Source organism: Paroedura picta, chromosome 10, assembly GCF_049243985.1.
Source record: "Paroedura picta isolate Pp20150507F chromosome 10, Ppicta_v3.0, whole genome shotgun sequence".
Lineage (NCBI taxonomy): Eukaryota > Metazoa > Chordata > Lepidosauria > Squamata > Gekkonidae > Paroedura > Paroedura picta.
The window spans coordinates 46,621,894-46,641,128 of NC_135378.1; the positions used below are offsets into that span (position 1 = coordinate 46,621,894).

General features: G+C 41.2%; 1 protein-coding gene across 3 annotated transcripts in view; it reads left to right on the forward strand.

Moving 5' to 3' along the window:
* The window catches only part of FSTL5 (follistatin like 5), a 437,209-nt gene that overhangs the window by 46,443 nt on the left and 371,531 nt on the right, over positions 1-19,235 (forward strand). The gene's annotated exons all lie outside the window — the stretch shown is intronic.

The following is a 19,235-nucleotide window of genomic DNA, read 5'->3' on the forward strand; positions in this document are numbered from 1 at the left end:
CTCATATGAGAAGTGTTGATATTGCTGTTTGACAGAGGTCAAATTTTCTATAGTTTCACTTTTTATGGCCAACTGGAGTTTGTGATATAGAATGAGTCTTCTTTTCTAATGTGGCCACTTTTGGAAAGCTACCCAAGCTGTTTGTAATGGTCTGGTGAGGTATTGGTATCAGATATCAGCAGCCTGGTTCTTTCAGATAACCAAAGCCAAGGGAGAAGACAAGATACAAAGTTGTTTCAGTCCAGGATTCAGGATTCCAGATGTCAGGCAAGCACAGCAAGTTCAGTCCAAGGAGTCAAGGCTTTCGGGATTCAAGCAAGGCAGTGTCAGTTTATAGCTAACTTTGCATCCACACCCCCGCAGTATCTTTCAAGAGGTATTATAGTTAAACTAGGGGGAAAGCCCATTTATAAAAATGGGCAGATGAGGGGCCCGTGGAAGGATGGGCACCCCACCACACTGAGGCCGCAAGACGCGGCCTCCCTGCTCCTTTCCCGAGGGTGATGGTAAGCCGGCTGGAGGATTTACCCACGGGGAAGGCAGCTTCCTCGGCATGGCGACTCCCCGGCTGGCCCAGCCAAGAACAGGCCAACCAGCCAATGGGTTCCCTATTGGCCGCTTGGCCCTTGAGTGACACTTGGAGGATGCTTCACGGCTCCTGATTGGGCCCTCCGAGTTTTTATCATGGACTCAGCCCGCTCTCTCTCCTCCCCTTTACCTCTTAGCGCTTTATTAATACCACTCCACAGGAGCGGTTTACAGATGCCAGCTGCTCAGACTCAATTTTGCAGCAACTCATCATCACTTTCAGCAGGCAGTTGGTGTCTAGCTGGCTTTCATTTGCTGGATCAGAGCTGCAGGGTGAAGGTGACTCTATGAAGACATCTTGGCTGTTACTTGTGGCATGTTTTTAATTGTCAGCTTCTACTGCCTCTGTCTGGCTATGCTGGCCCCTTCCTCCTCTGAGGAGTTCTCAATATTGCTGAGACTTGGCTGGGCAATGATACTGTCTTTTGTTCTTTTCCTAGTCTCTTCCACCAGTGCTATATACTTTGAGCCAAGAAATAACAAGCACTGAAAACTATTATTGAAAAGACCAAAAGACACTCAAGTACTCAATGACTCATACTAAATACAGCCAAATCTTGTGTCTAGTCTTTCTACACAGAGTGTGTTTTCTCTGCACAATGACATCTAGAATTGATCACTTGAATTTGGCTAGGGTGTTGACGAACATCAGGAATGCCTTGGGTGTTTTCGTATATATGATGACTTGTAAGAGCTTACTCACACTCAAAAGGGTACACTTTTCCAGAAAGATATGTTTGGATACTACATGTATTATAATCAAGTGGAGAGAGAGCCATGCATTTGAAAACAGTGGAGTAAACAAATGGCCAGCCCCCCCCCCCCCCAATTAACTTTGACTTTCATTTGCCAGGCTCTTTCTTTTCAGACACTCAGTTCTTTTCTACACATTATAGTGTTTGCCATCTAGCCCTTCAGTGAGCAAATGAAAATTCATACTTTATACAGTGTATAAAGTTGGCCCTGAGAGGTGAGACTGTAGAAACTTAAGAAACCTAATACACATAGAGTTGACTATTCACTTCCCTCATCCACTACATTATTCTTAGGAGTCATACGATGATTTTTTAAAAGTCAGCACATCCTGACTCAGTGGGCTGAATTCTGATCTATCTAACGTTTCTGATACACCAAGGGAATACTGATAAGAAAGCTGGAATGCGATTTTTTCATGTCAGACAGAATCACATCACCTGGAAATATAATTCACATTTTTATTTAATTTTAAAAAGACAAAGTATATTGTTTTTAAAAAGAAAATTCAGATACACCTGACATATTCCTTTAAAATTAAACATTTATATATGGGTATTATTTAAAACAGTTCCAAAGGCCAAAGAGTGACTGGACTCCTTACAGAGCTTCTCCCATCCTGCCGAGTTTTTGCCTCACAACAAAATAGTTCTAATAAGCTATTTTCTCACTTTTCTGTCCTGCAATGGAACTTGAGAATAAATTCTGAGATCTTGTAAGATTATGTTGTTAAATACAGAAGGTCTTAATTCACTGAACAAGAGGGAATACTAGACTTACTAGACATGAAAAGGTAGGTATATATCCTTTTGTAATAGGAATCTATAAAGCATCTAGATTTGAATCAAGGTTCCTTTTGTAAGATATGCATGCTCCCTTCATCAGATATCAGATGAAGCTATTTAAAGCCTGAATATCTTGCCATTCTGTAACATGCTTCTGGACTCAAATCTAAATTTTTAAAATGTGTTTCCTATTTAAAAGAGTATATACCTTTTCATGTCCCTAGAATCCAGCAGAATCTTGAGAGCAGCATAGCTACCCTCTGAAACATCAATACATGGCAAATAAAAGTAGTTGGACTATATGTAAATAGGGACCACTTATTAGGCCACCTATATAACTTTTAAAGTAGTATGGCGATCTTTATAGCTGTTCTTCAAATTGATTGAAATCAGAGAGTTGTTCTTGAAATTAATTTCGGTCATGAGATTAAATAATTAATAATTAAAAAATCCTTCTAAGGAGAGAAAAATAGACATTTAGTTGCTTCAACGGTCCACATCAATCCCATGCCAAATTTTACAGGACTTTGATGGAAAGATGCCTAATATTGCAAATGGTCATATTATCTTCAAAGGGGACTTTAATGGAGTAATGTGTCCAAAGCTGGATAGGACATCTAAAAGTTAAACCCCTACAAAAACTATTTTGAGATCTCTGTATGAGCATTCATTATTAGATGCATGAGGGATTTTTTTACCTTGAAGTTAAATCTGACTTACTGCCATATTTTAGAATAGATTTATTTTGTGTCTTTTAATCTATTTATTCTTAAGGCTTAAAAGGCTAGTATTCAACTCATGGTGTATGCACAGATCACTCTCCTGTGGTCATGACATGGGATGTGGAAGATAAAATCTCTCATCAATGGAGATTGAATACTTGCCTTCCTCAGGAATAAATACCTAGGTATTGATTAAGAAATATATTGGGGTAGAATATTAACTTGTCAAAATCTAATTGGATGTGTTTCAATATTTCTGTGGTTAGTAAAATCAATTGATAATCCCCCACCCCCCATTTCCTGTAAAATCACCTGGTTAAATATCTGGGAATGTGCGCTTATTAGGATTTAGGATCATGATATGCTGCTGGGATCTGAAGTGGTGGTGACACCCCAAGAAACCGATCTCAGGGTTCTGTTGAATATATGCTGAAAGTGTTGACTGTGTGTGAAAAGGGCAAATTTTGTGCTAAGGCTTATCAGTAAAACAAATGAAAACAAAACTGCTAGTATAGTTAATGGTCTTAAATTGACCTATGATTCAGCTTCATTTGAAATATTGTGTATTTTTCTGATCATTGTATCTCAAAAAGGCTATTGAAGCACTGAAAACTGTGCAGGAAATGGGAAGCAAATTTCATTGTTTGATATATTAACATTAACAGTCTCGGACAGAAATTCATTAGTACAGCTTTAGAAGAAAAGGTAGCTGGCCACAGAATCTGGCAATTCTCATGTTTCACTTCAAACAACCACTGAAGAAATGTATGTGACTACAAGGGAAGACATAAAGCTATGATCAAATCCTGTTAGATTTTTGCATGCTACTCTTGATTTTCCTGTAGTTGAAACACTGAAGGCATTTGTAAGGCCATATTCACTTGGGAGAGTCTTTGAATTGCTGCTGACTGGTTGCAGATCATTTACTGAGAATACTACTCTCCCCAGAAATAACTAGACAGTACATTTGGCATCCTTCTGAATTTTCTATTGATGCCACTTAAGATTTGCATGCAATGTGTGTTTTCTTTCAGTGCATCAGGCATGTGCTGTTATAGTTCCAGATTTAAGGTAATGAGGTCAGGATTGTCTCTGATCAGAATACTGAGAAGTCATTGTTATTTTATGCAACAGGCAATCAAATATGTAAAGTTCCTAGATAGAGAGGATTACATATGTTAGAATTACTAGCAATCTTGATTCCTGTATGGCAAGACTTCTTTTTTTAAAGCCCTGGCATTAGATTCCTATTACGAATGTACTTGTTAAACTCCCAAGTGACATCACCCTTCTGGTTGACAGTGAAGGGGGGAGAATAAAACTGACTGGTCTGGCAATGACCGTTTACGCATTGGAGGTTTCATGCTGGGCTGCAGGCTGGAGTTTTAGTCATGGCAGGTTGCCCCACTTCTTCCTGCAACCACATGGGGGAGCATTTGGCCCGGTGCACTTCATCCGCCCCCAATTTGTGCTTCTGCATGGGATCTGGGGCAGTGAAGTTCCTAGTGCATAAACGGTCAATGTGAGGCAATAATATAGAAAGTCCTACCACAAGTTCACTGTTGAGACTGGTGTGTCACAGAGGGTTTCCAGGTCTGACTCGGGAAACACCTGGACACTTTGAGGGTTGCACTAGAAGTGGGTGGGATTTGGGGCAGGAAGGGACCTCATTGGAGTATAATGATATGGAGCCCACCCTCCAAAGCAGCCATTTTTCTCCAGAGGAACTGATGTCACATGGAGATGAGCTGTAAAACTAGGGGATCCCCAGGTCCTACCTGGGGACTGGCATCCCTAGACTTAGACAGCCCTCACTCCATATAGAACATGTTTTGTTTTGCAAGTAATTGTAAGAAACTATCATCTTTATAGTGTGAATATTTTGATGGGACAGACAAGGTGGAGGATAGGAAGCCAAGGCTGAATTCCTACATTTGGCTGTGTTATTTCTGGCGTATAAAATGAATGTTTGTACATCACAAATAGTGATGTATGACTAGCTACTATCCCAATCTGTCCTCCTTTAGCTTGAAACAGGATCCATTTGTAATGTTCACCTTCAAAAGAATAACAGTTACCTAAATTCTTTTCTGACTCTGAAAAATCTAAACCAGAAAAGAATCTTTCCTTCTCTCTCCCCTACTTATTTGCTGCTGAAGCAATGAGTTTTTTTTTACTTTAAAACATTTATTAGCCATCTTTATGGAACTCAACAATTATAAAAAAATTAAAATATTCATAAACTAATAATTAAAAAAACACTCAAAAGGTCACAATTTAGACTTAAAAATTCCAATTAGGACTGCTGATAAATAAGAACTGATTTAGTCAAATGCAGTCCTAAGTAAAACAGTCTTCAACTACTACTTGAAGATTGACAGTGAGTGGGCCATGTGTACCTCCATGGAAAGGTTTTCCCATAATTGTGTCTGCCACTGAAGAGACCCTCTTTCATGTGCCTACCAGACAAGCTTCTTTGATTGGAGGAACAGTCGGGAGAGCCTCTCATTGCAATGGCCCTTCAGACACCCTGGTCCCAAGTCATATAGGACAATACAAACAGCTTGAATTGAGATCAGGAGAGGGCCAGTAGCCATTGTGATTGCTGTAGTACTGGGGTCATATTCTCCTGGTAGTTGGTCCTGATCATGTAGCGGTGCTGGGTGATAGACTAGTCACCCAAGAGAAGGAAAGATTCCCTCCTTCATTCTTCTCTTTTCGTTTTCCCCAAGGTGCTTCAGTTTTACTTTAGGATATGTTGTTCCCAGGATGCATGATATGTAACGTGAGGCATTCTGAGAACTAAATTTCTTAGAGTGCTGAGGAAGAAATAGGAAAGAGGAAAGAAGGATGGAAGAAAGTTGAGAAAAGGTTCATTCCATTCCTCCAGCTGGCTGTTTGGCCTACATACTGTGGCTGCCACAGAACCCCATGAGATGTCTTTGCAATCACTATACTTTATCACTTTTACTCAGGATTGTGCTCTGTCCCAGACCAGACAAATTTAAATTCCATTGTATAAATATTTTAAAAATCCAATTAGAACTATAAATCTAGCCAATTCTGCCTGAAAGCAGTAATTCTGTGGTAGATTTACTGTGGTGACAACCTGGCATCCTTATCCTTCTGTTTAAATTAATGAGTTGTCCAGCATCTTTATCATAGTTACATTTTTCATTTCCTCCCCCAGTTTGCAGTTGAAGGACAATACATACTTTTTCTCAGAACAGAACAGCATCCTCTCTGCAGTTGTCCTAAGGCAAAATAAAACACCAAATGGGGAACAGTGTTTAGTTAGGGTGTGTGAGAGATGTGTTCATGTGGAGAAAGGGAAGTAAGCTCTGTGAGATATTTCCGATTTAACTTTACCTTAAATATGTGCATTATTTTTTTTAAAAACCTTTGAAAAAAATTCAATAACAATCCTTTCTCTCTTCCAGAGAAACAAACAACTCTCTACAGAAAGACCGCTTCCCTTTTAACATCAGAATGAAAGTCTCAAGGATAAAATCCCATTTTCAAGCTAGATGCTTTGCCTGTATCCCTCCAAGAGGGAATAGCCAGACTGTTTTTATAAGTTTATTTTCATTTACAGACAAGTGTTTGAGGGATAAAAAGCGGCCTCATGAGGATCTCTTATGCTGCTGGGCCACTGGTTTAATAGCTGAATAAACTCAGCTATCATAGGAAAATTAAGAAAAGACAACTTTGAAGGGGGAATTAATTATTTCATAGCTTCAATGCCTGGCTTATTTCTTATATTGCAGGGTGTGGATTTAAGTGAAAAACTAAGATTCACATCAGATTCCAATTCCTTAACCAAAGTTAAGAAATTGGGAGAGTCAACAGGCTCCCTGCCAGTTATTAACTATTAGTAATATTAACTATTCTGTAGCATAATGTTGGCATGGTGTTGGTGAGAGGATTGGACTATGAGCTGTGTGACTCAAGTTAAGATCTCCACAGTGCCATAGAAAGCTTCCTGGGTGACCCCAGGCCAGTCAGTTTTTCTCAGCCTAACGCCTCACAGAGGTGTTGTGAGCCCCAAATGGAAAGGGGGTAAATGGTGGTGCAAGCTGCTTTGAGTCCCAGTTGGAGAAATAAGTGAGGTATAAACATGGTTAGTATTTTTAATCAGGGATTAACTTTACATCCTGTGGCAAAAGTACTTTGTGTGACTTAATATTTCCATGGTTGGTTCTAGAAAGAAAGATAAAAAAACCTCACATGTGCAAGGGGGAGAGAAGGGAAACCATCAGTCTAACTCAAGTTTAACCCAGTTTTATAGATCTACCTATTCGTTACGTCAGTCTTAGGTGTTTGACACTTGATTACAGTGTCATTGTGGGTGCTGTGAGCCCCAGAGAAGATCTCAAAGGATGATTTAGTCACTTTTTCAGTTTTCCCAATTTAAAAGTGCAAAAGTAGTGAACCAACAGTTGCTTGCATGACTTATTTAACTGTCTGAATAGCTTTCTGTTGTTCTCCTAATCAATCAAAGTTACTGCTGCTTAAAAATCTATTTATTTTTTATGCAGGTAACGTTATAAACCATGATGGCACATCAGTTAAAATGATTTCTGTAGAATATAGCAAGCTTCATTATCTTGTATACTGCAGTATTATTAAATTTTATTGACTAATTGTCTATTTCTTTTGTACTAAAAAGATGCCATTGAAAGTGAACCTTGTAAAATACTGTGAGCTATACTCTATGTTATTCTGTGTTACTATGCAATTTCCCTTTTAAAAACTTTGGCACATTTCCCAATACTTTATTCAACATAGAAGTAAAGTGATAAGAAACTGCAAAGGCAGCATTTTGTTGGGAACTTTGCTGATCTTGAGAAAGATTCACAGATGTTCCAAATATTTTTTTTAAAGCAAACAAGACTGTAATGCAAATTGTACCAATATAAACAAATTACACCGCATCCTATACCTGACTATTCATGCAATGTATCAACATGGAAAAGTTTGATACATAATTATTATTCAGGCCAGTAGAGAGAATATGGCAGGAGGCTCCAAAACATAACGTAACTTTCAGCACAAAACCAGAAACAACATAATCATATTTGCATGCTACTCAAGGATTTACCCAAATCTCAGAATTGGGGGGGGGGGGCATGCCAGAGTGTCACTATAACACAGTAGCGTCATTTCCCAAAGGGGCTGGATCCTGTCCCTGTTCCTACCTGACAGACTCAGAGTGATGGCAGTGTGAGTACAGATTCAAATGAGTAGCCGTGTTGGTCTGAAGTAGCACAATAAAATCAGAGTCCAGCAGCACCTTTAAGTTACTTCTGTTTTTTAACTTTTTATATTTATCTTCAAACCTGACTATTCCCCCAGGTTTCTAGAAAACTCTCTTCTCCCTACGTGGTCCTGGTACACAGATTTATGTCTTTGCTGATGGGGCCAATGCTGAAAATTACATGTATGGGTAGTTACACACATGCATGTTTCTGTTCAGCAAACCGCTTTGAGTTTTTTGTTGTTTGGATATATACAGTTATTCTCCTTAATGAACGTGGGAAAGCATTAAAACTGAGAATAAAAAGCACACCCATCTTCCCTTGCTTGTTGTCTTCATAAGCTCAAACTGCTGGTGTCCAAAGATGAGACTGGCTGAAACTTATCAAAACAATTGTAACAAAAGGCTGATACGGTTTGCCTTGTTTGTGGAGTGTAAACTAGATTGTATATACGTGATTTTTATCTTTGCAATACATTGCAGTATGTCATTGTGGGCTGTAGATATTGCTGACTCCATACTGGTTCTGCTTTACTTCCAAGCCATTAACTGCCTTAAACACTTGCATAGGTTGAGACAGTTCAGATGCAATTCTGCTCAAGAAAAATATTACCTTTGCCACCCTTTGCAACTATGGCATAGGCATTCAAACACTTTCCACAACATGTTAATTATAATAAGGCAGCAGCCCAGTTCACAAGGACTTAATTTTGAGTAAACATCAGACTGAGTTATTTATTTTACAGCATTTGAGTTATCACGATTAAGCAGTGCACCAAACAAATCTAAATTGCTTTTGTAGCTCAAAACAGACTTTCCTGAAGGTTCAGATGTAAAGTACTGTGTACAAGCTTTTCATTGAAGCTGTTTTAAGTCAGTTGCATCAGAAGCGTTCCTGACTCAGTGACTGATACATGCTCTATATCGGGGGGCCCCAACTTTTTGACACATGGACATGCCAGGAGCCTAAAGAGGGCTACATCTTAAAACCCAAAATTATTAACCTACTTACTTAGATCAAAAGTAAACATTCAAAGGTAAATGAAGAAATGTTAACTTTAATAGATTCAAGTGGGTAGCCGTGTTGCTCTGAAGGAGCACAACAAAAATTGAGTCTAATAGCACCTTTAAGACCAACAAAGTTTTATGCAAGGCATGAGCTTTCGAGTGGAGATGGAAGGGCTAAACAACTAATTATTTCTTTTCAACACTGGGAAAGTGTCTGCTAATAATTACAAACATTAACAGTTTTATTTCTCCAATGTTTTTGTAAACTACAACTGAACTCAAAAGGACTGATTAGCTATTTTAGCAAAAATTATCATATGGCATAATATAGCTTAATTCGGAAATTATGACACGGTTTACTAATTTGCCACAAAAAGTGGCAAGGATTCATCTGGAGCCGCCATTGACGTGGCTGGCGAGGTGGACAGGCAAAGGCGGAAGAAAAGGGGAACTCTTGGGCCATGTACATAGAGCAGTGTGGAGGCAGCGTGGTGCCCTGGGGATGGATGGAAAGGTGGGCGGGATGCCGTAAGAGGAGCTGCATGCTTTGCCCATCCACTTTTGCCAGGCGAAGCCAAAGAGGAGCACAGTGTCAGTTGGTTTGAAGAAGAAAAAACAAAACAAAAGCTAAATTTAGCACGGGCAGCTGGCAATGCAGGCAGCCCTACAGGACCTTCCCAGCTGCACTGCTGCCTCCGGTTGTCATGGCTTCATGTGGAAAAAGAGCATCCACGCCCCTCCTCCACCAAAAGAAAAACATGCCTGGCAGGAGGGGTTTCTACTGCAACTATGGCCCCAAGGAAGCATCAGAAGGGGTCTCCATCAGGGTCGGGAGTAGGTGGCAGGGGGCAGGGGGCCCATTGCCAGCAGAGGGGAGGCTCCCAGGGAAACATCCCCAATGGGCAATGGGCAGTGGATGAGTGCTTGGGCAGCATCACTGAGGGGAGGTATTGGCTGGAAAGAGTACAGAGTCTGTCCCCTGTAGCAGATCTTCAGGGGGTCAAACCAAGGGGCAACAGTGGGCCAGGGCCGCACAGGTGCAATGGCCATCACCATCACCTGGGTCATGGCCCGCCTCGCGTGGGGTTGAGGAGCCAGATCATCAGGGAGGGCCTGGGAGGCAGAGCATGAGGCCCCAGCCAGTAAAGAGGGACATTGCCCCAGCACACCACGGCAGCCCATCACCTGGGGCAAGTAGGGGCAGGGTGCAGCAGGATGATTGGAGGCCTAGGCTATCAGGGCAACAAAGCAGGGTGCAAGGGGGAGGTCTCTCCCCTTACCACTTGGCATGTGAACACCCTGGACACTGGAAAGTCTGGAATGTGACACAAGGCTGCTGGCCATAAGGGCAAGCAGCAGGCAGAGGTCCAACAGGCTAGCATGGCAGGGCAGTCAGAGAGTAGGGAATCTGAACTGGAGATTGACCTCCCTGCTTCATAATCTGCAGCATACTAGCAAGGGTACTCAAGAGCAGTGGCTCAAGTGTCTGGGGCTGGGCCTGGATGGAGTTCTGCCATAAGCTCCAGAACCTCAGGTACTGTCAGTTCAGTCTACAGCACTGAGACCAATGAAGCTGAAGGACTGAGGGGGGGGGAAGAGGGCCTGGCACAAACGTCACCATAGAAGGGTCAGCCACGAGCGCAGGGATTCAAGGCAGGATACCTCATCTGGTGAGTCAGCATCTGATGAAGATGGTGATGGCACCCACACTGAGGGGAGGTATTGGCTGGAAGGGGTATTTGTGCCTGGACTTTCCCTATGGCTCCACAAGAAGTGCTTGGAGGCTAAACGGCTGGTAGCATCCGTGAGTGGGAAAGGGTGGAACAGGAACCCCTTGGTAGATGTGTAGGTAAATAAAATGATTCCACAGTAAATTTTGTTCCAAAATGGATTACATTAAAGTTAATTTTTTTCATTTACTTTTGATCTAAATAAGTAGGCTAATAATTTTGTTACATTTTGGTTAGAGATGTGGCCCTCTTTCGGTACCGGGCACGCTAATGTGGCGCTCATGCGCCAAAAGGTTGGGGACCCCTGATGAAATTGGATTCCCCTGCACTACAATAGTCAGTTAAAAACTGGCTATTTGTTTTGACCCCCAAATACTTCTTTATCCTATTTGTACTTCATTTTTTCCTTTTGTAATGGGAGCAGCTTCTGTAAGATCATTTCGTTTCTCATAAGCATCAAACAAAGACTTGGATAACTTCTTTTATCTCCCACTGTCAGTTGGAGACCTCTTTGAGCATGGGTAGCATTTTTCAATATATATTGGATCACAGACTATCTAAGGAGCCTCAGGTATTAATTGATGTAGAAATGCAATTAAGCCTTCTGTTATCTGTGCCATCTGGGGACCTCTAGCAAATGTACATTTTCATTGCGTGACTGGTTTCCCAAATAAGCTTTCTAGGGGTGAATTATCTGCTTTCTTTGGTTGCTTTTAATACTCTGTAAGTTTAGCTATTTTTATTCCTTGCTCCATAAACTCTCCACCATCCAGAACTAGCAGCTGGGCTCTTAAATTCATGTGGGATTTTAGAATAAAAGTAAACCCTACAGACTAGCTTGTTTAGTACAGCAGCCATGACTTCTAGATATGGAATCAAATTTAGCACCTTTCTTCACCAAGAAAGAGGTATTGTTCCTATTGGAGCTAGAAATAATAATGTTTTTAAAAGAACTTTATCCTTTGATTGTACAAACCATTCAGTTTACAATATCTTTCCCTCTTGAACAATATTGTAGTGTGTAGGAGCAAATTTCAGATATTCAGAAAACAATCTAGAAACAGGGTTCTTGTCATAATCGGTATTCCTTTTCTTTCCTTTTGCATGAAAGCTTTTACTGAACTGGGAAAGCAGCAATTTATTAGGAGGAGAATGTGTCTCCCACGTATAATGGGTTTTATATATAATTTCCTTGGAATTATTGCTATTTATCTTGCCACGGTGCCTGACCAGCATGTAGCCTGCATATTTGTAATTCTTATAGATTAGTTATATTTTAAAAACTGTGTCTAATGATCAGTAGAAACGTTACTGGGTTAGATCAAAAGATACTCTTTCCTATCTCAAAGGAGTCTTCCATTCAGAGAAGAAGAGTTCTGCATCTCCCCCAAACACCACTGGGGAATGAGTATATAAGGTTGCCAGATTCGGGTTGGGAAACTCCTGGAGATTTGGGGTTGAGCCTGGGAAGGACAGGGACCTCAGTAGGGTACAGGGCCACAGAGTCCTTCCTCCAAAGCATCCATTTTCACCAGGGGAACTGATCTCTGTAGTTCGGAGAGGAGTTGTAATTCCAGGGGATCCTCAGGTCCTACCTGGAAGTTGGCATCCCTAGTGCAGCAGGTATTTTGGTACATGGTTTGTTTCTAGTGGCTAGTTTTAATCTTGAAAGCCCTTTGTGGTTTGGGTTCTGCATACTTTTAGGACTCACTCATCCCATCTGAATGTAAATGAACCTTAGGAAAGAGACTCTGGGGCTGTAGTGGTAGCTCAATGACTGGATAAAATTATAAAATTATGCACAGGATATAGTGGACAATCTTGGCACCTTATCAGTGCTTTAAATGTCTCTAATATTTTTTTTTCATCACATTGCTACATTACAGCTCCTGTATAGAATTTTTTCAGTATGAATTTCCTAAAACTGAGTTAGAAACTCACTCTGGAATCCATGCATTTTCTGTAAAGCTTTCTTCCAGATCAATACTGCAAGATTGTCTTAAGTGTTGTTTGAGATTTAGAGGCACACACTCATTAAAAATATTAGATGTTTAATATCAAGCCAACTACTATTTGTGTAGCTGAAATATAGAACAAAAGCCAAGTGTCAGTGGAGTGACTGTCAAAGGGTTGGCTCCAAAGTACTGTCAGTGGAGCTTCACTGACTGGTTGGGACTTGCCTGTCTCTCCCTCCCACCTTTTCCCCGTGCAGGCAAGACATAGTTGACTTATGAGGAATCTATAAGGTTTTCAAGGCAAGAGGCATTAAGAGATAACTATTGCCTGCATCTGCATAGTGACCCTGGTAGTCCTTGGTGTTTCCTATTGAAATACTGGCCAGGGCTGGCATTGTTTAGCTTCTAAAATCTGATGAGATTGGACTAGCACTGAGGTATCCGGGTCAGGCCTCCCTCCCACTACAGCCAGTTAAGCTGCTTACTCAGGGATACACATAAACAGTGAAGTGTGTGCAGTATGAGCAAAAATACCAACCTCCATAGCTCAGGCTAGCCCAATCCCATAAGATCTCAGGTCAGCTTGGCTAGTACTTGGAAGGGTGACCTCCAAGGAATACCAGTGTTATGACTCAGGGTCCAGTTATGCATGGCAGTGGCCATGCCATGCTGTTGCTGGTTTCTGGCGGAGAGGCAACATGCCCAGCCACTTCCTGTATGCTGACAGGAGAAAATTTCCCCTGCTGGACATGGTCTGCCTCAGCTTTTTGTGTGTGCACATGAAGCTATGGTAGAATGGTTCTGCCACGCCTCACTACAGCGGCAAAAGGGGGGGCAGTGTTTTTTTCCACCTCTCTGAATGCTATCCCACCATAGTGGGAGTCCCACCATAGTGGGAGTGTTCAGCTCTGTGGCACTGAGGCGCCCAATGGGGCATTTTCTGTCCCTCTGGGCACACTGTAGGCAGGAGCGGAGCCGAGCTTGGAAGCTTCAGCTCTTCCTGTGCGCATGGGCCCAGCCTGGCATGGCTGCTGATGTTGCCTGCATTAAAAATGGGAATGTGGAAAAAAAAGTGTTCCCTTAATGTGGAGCATCGGAAGCCCTAAAGTGGGCTAGGAACAGAAGCGGGCCGGGCCAGTGGCAATGTCATGCATCAGCAGGAATTTATCCCGCTGCTGTGTGAGTGTCAACCCATCTTTTAACTCCCTTGCACAATCTGCCTGGGGCAGGCAATGGCAAAAAACCTCCAAATGTCTCTTGCCTGGCAGCCAGACAATCTTCTGATCTCTTGGCTATATTACACACATGTCATATTATAAATAATAAACAGCAGCAACAATCTCCCTCCCCTCCCCTTCATTGCCAAGAGGCCTTCCATCAGCAGAGAGTGACCTTTGAATCCAACATGTTCTGAGAGCTCCTGCGGTTTCAAAAGGTATTCTTTTTGTCATGTTGTGTCTTTAACCCTTGATACGACTACTGATGGAGCTTTTCAAAACAGACCTGAAAATACCCACTGGCTATACCCAAGGGCTCAATTTGGAAGGGTGAAAATGGCGAGACATGTTTCCAAGGTATAAGAACATTCCCAGTGCACAAATTAAACGTTGAATGAAAACAAATACATGACAGAAGCTCAACGAAACAAAGATATCATGGAAACGACAAGTGTGTGTCCAGAGTCTAGAATCAATATGGTAGTAATCACTGTAGGAAATGCAGCTGTTGTGTTTGCTCTGAATTTATTGTCACCAGTTTGGCTAAAGTTTTATATCCTCTGGAAGAGAGATTAAAATGTTGATAATGCCTGTCATATGCAGAAGCATCCACACACCTCTCCAACAAGGCTGGACATATCTCCAAATATGGACCTCCTTTATTTCATCTGTTCATTTCTTTAAAAAAATGTAAACTACTATTAGAATGCTTGTGGTAAGATGAAAACTCCATACTTTCCTGCATCACCAAGGTAAAAAAAAGAAAAGAAACAAACTTAAATCCCAAAAAGGGGAGGGGTAAACAAAGCTAATAAAGCAATAGAATGAATTAGAGTACATCTGACTATGTATGCATCCAAGTACATGTTGAAAGGAGGAACAGAGCATCCCTAAAGGTCTCTTTTGGACAACTTTATTGGCCTGTAGCCTAAGAAAACAGAGATAAGTGGTTGGACTGATTTCTTCCAATAGGAAGTTCTATTCCATCACAAAGAAGGCCTGTTGCATTTAGCCACTGCTTCACAACCAATGGTGAAGGCACACAGAACAGTATCTCCAAGGTTCACATATAAGTAGATTTTTAGAGAATAAGCACATCTAACAGAATGAAATGCCTATGTTAAACACATGCTGATTGTTGATCATGTATATGGGCCACCAACAGCTATTTTATCTTTATAATATTCTTGGAATGTCGGGCTAAGAGAGTGCTGTGCTGAAGATCATCAACAATCTTTATGGCTAGGGATGTTTCTGGTCTAGAATATACCTGAGAAATAGCATTCGTATTTTCCAAAGAAAGTTAGGTATCTGGAGAGAAATCCAGCTTTTTCAGAATATCAATAATCAGGGCCCAAAATCCCAGAAATGTTTCAGAATACCCAGGACTGGCATTTTAAAGCACCCAAGCCTGTTTTTCTTCTATTTTGCATGTTGGGGTGGGTTTGCTACAGTCTTCTGTCCTGCATTTAGTTTGGCTTGGATTCTCTGGATTGACATTGGTTTTGCTGATCAGTCCAGTGGCTTTGCTGAGATTCTTTGTTTTTCCATTGCTTCTGTTAAACATGTTTACTGTGTTTGCATTTGGAGGCTTTGAGCAGTGGTTGCACCTGTGTGTTTGGATTCTTAGCCTGTAGAAAGCCTGGCATTTTTCCTACCTCATAGGAAACAAGGAAGCCAACTATGATTGCTTGGGGGCACCTTGTTCAAGGTCCTCTAGAATTGGGCCTTTTGACACAATTCAGTTAAAACCTGGAGATGGTCTTTGTTGTACAGGCAGGACTCGGTTTCCTGCAATTTTGGCATCATTTACTTGAAAAACAGCCACGCCACACAAATTGTTGACTCTTGACATCAAGGCTTGAAAACAGAAGTTTTCAACAGCCTTCATGATGCCTTGCAAGACATTAGGGGCAAATATACACATGAAACTGCCTTACATTGTTTCAGACTCATAAGCCATCAAAGTTGTAGGGTCTACTCTGGCTGGCAGCAGTTACATAGGGAATCAAGTAGTGATCTTTCACATCTCTGGCTACCTGAGTCCCTTAACTAGGGTACCTGAAGATCTCCTGCTCTTATAATTGTTTTCCAGACAATTATGATAACTTCCCCTGAGGAATGTGGCTGCTTTGATGGGCGGATTCTAGGGCATTATATCATGCTGAAGTCCCATCCCACCCCAAACCCTGCCATCCCCAGGCTCTACCTCCCACCCCCCTGATTTCCAGATATTTCTCAGAGCTGGCAATGCTCGCTTTCTCTGAAATGCTGGTGATTGAATCTGGAAGTTTCTGCAGGAATAGGCAGGTGCTCTACCATTAAGCCACCCTCGCAAGTGCTGGCAAAAGAATACAAACATTCATTGTTGCATCAGTATAGGGAATAGAACTGGGTCATAATTATCTATTGCCTATTTAGGCTTTCTGATTCAGGCAGAAAGTTCCTCGTGCAATTTACAGCAGGTGAAATCATGAGATAGGGGTTTATATTGATTGTAATCTGGAGCATAAATTTGGGTCATTAGAATAAAAAATGATGTATTTTTATTCTTGATTGCAATAGATCTAAAAACTGCCATCTTGGGGGAGGGGAAGAAGAATGACAAAAAGTTGTACAAGATGCAGAATCTTTAACCCTCCCTTTGTTGTAAATTATGCCCTGGTTCTTAACCTACTAATTAAAACAAAGCCTTAAATGTGTTCGGGTTTTGGTCCTGGCTATGTATCAGCACTGTTTTATTTGGATAGGTTAGTAGTTAGTATGCAGTCTTCACACATGAAATATAAAACTGGAAGGCTCAGACTTAATAAAAAGATACCTTCTTAATTTTGTATTCTGGTTTCTGAAATGTCACTCAGTCGGCACTGTAATACTATAATATAATCTCTCATCAGATCTCATATTTGAATGTGTCTAGGCCCTGTTAAGATTTTAGTCAATGCTTCACTAAAGGGCAGGCAAAAACAATTAAGATTCATAGCATGCATGTCTCCATTTTTCCCGCCACTGCAACACTGCCTTATCAGCTCTTTTAAGATTAACGTTGTAAACAGCAATTTGCCCCTTGAAGATTTTCAAGATACCTTTTAAAAATGAATTGCGTATCAACTTGATTATTTTATTCTCTTCTGTCAAAATGCAGCTCAAATATCACGAACATGCCTCATTTATGAGACCATAATTGTGAATAGGGTTTTGATATAGCTAGATTTTGTAGTTCTAATTGTTGTCCTTCACTGAAGGTTTTCATCTTTAGCAGTCCCTCTCCTGCAGCTGCTATGAATATTTTTGTAATATTTGTCTTGATAAAATGTGGCTGTTCTCTACAAGCAGAGAAAAGAAAGACAGCAACAATTATGTGATTTAAAGTGAAAATTACATTTTAAACACTTGCTCTCTGAATGGGATTTTAGGGGGGAAATACAGTAAATAACAGCACCTGTGCAGTGGAAGCTCAAAAATTCCTAATGTGTGACTGGGAGAAGGGTGGAAAGGGTATTTTTTCCCACCCTTAGAATTATCTGACTGTTCAACTTGCTTACTTAGAATACATTTCACTGGTTGCAATCCTCTGCATGCTTATGTGAGAATAAGTTTGATTCAGAATAAATACACATCGGCTCCAATTGTATGCTTGTGTTTGACCCCTTTTTACACTGCGATTACTACTGGAGCAGCTCTGCGTTTATTTTGAGCTACAGCAAGCTAAGAATCAGCCTTGGAATTTGTATCAATGCAGCAGGGCTAGCCTGGAACACATTGCAGGCTTCATCAAAGTATTTGCATGGTTCTGCTGAAAAAGAAGGCTGGATACTAGGATTTATCTTCTTTCTTTTCTTTTCTTACACCACACTTCCTCCAAAGCGCTGTGGGTGATTCTACACCTCTTCCACTTTTTCCTCTGAACAACTCTGAGTGATAAGATAGATGGGGGTGGGGTGAGGAGACTAGGTTATCCATCAAGCATCAGAACTACATGGTGATTTAAACTTGGGCCTTCCAGCCTTTGTCTGACCCTCATAATTGCTCCACCTGCAGTGGCACTAAAGTGCTGACATTTGGATGGTTCAGGTAGCATTAGAAGCTGGACTAATTAGAAGGTGTGGCACTCTCAAAGCTAACACCTCTTTAAAAACCTAGCATTTAAAGCACAGGAGGCTCCTATTATTGTTCCTGCAGGTGAAGGCCATTTTACACCTTTGTTTTTCAAGAGTTGCATGATACAGGCTTGCCATTAGTGCAAATGCTATTTGCTTGTCTTTAAACCAAATACCAAGCGGTCAGAACCACTTGTTCTTTTTGTGTACCTCACCATATAGTTTGGCATAATTCCATTTCTGCCGCATGTCAGTGCCTCTGTCACGGCTTGGAGTCTGTATGTTATATCACTTGCTGCATCCAGTGTAATATAAACATTTTAATACTAAAACATTTTAATATATTATAGCATTAAACATTTTATCAGTAATCAATAAAGAAATAAAAATGGTTCCTGGCAGGAAAAACACTTCAGCCTCTGCCCTGGTGACCTTCAGATACGGTTGCAAACCTGTAGTACAGCCCAGTGATCCCCTGGAATTACATTTGATCTCCAGACAACAGGTATCTGTTCTCCAGGAGAAAATGGCTGCTTTGGAGGGTGGACTCTCTGGCATTATACTTGCTGAGGTCTCTCCCCTCCCCAAACCCTGCATCTCCAGGCTCTACCCTCACATCTTCAGGAATATCCCAGTCTGGATTTGGCAGTCCTACTTTCAGATATCTTTTTTGGTTTGGTAAGATTGCTTCCAGCTGATTAGAAAGAAGAGCTGTCTTTTTGTACCCTGCTTTTCACTATCCAAAGGAGATTCAGGGTGGCTTACAATTACCTACTCTTCTCCCCACAACAGACACCCTGGGGGTAGGTAAGGCTGAGAGAGCTCTGAGAGGAACTGTGGCTGGCCCAAGGTCACCCAGTTGGCTGTATGTTGAAGAGGAGTGGAAAATCAAACCTGCTTTTTCAGATTAGAGGGTATCACTCTTAATGAGTACACCAAGCTGGCTCTCATAGTTGAATTGCTTTGCCATGTCTTCTATAATCACACCTGTCCAATTTGTTTGTTGCTCTGCTTTCCTTGCCCCTTTGTTACGCCAAATGCGTGTCTGTAAGGACACGTGTCTAAATTTAGTTGTGGGGAATCAGCTAGTAGAGCCAGCAAGAGGCAGCGTGGCGTAACG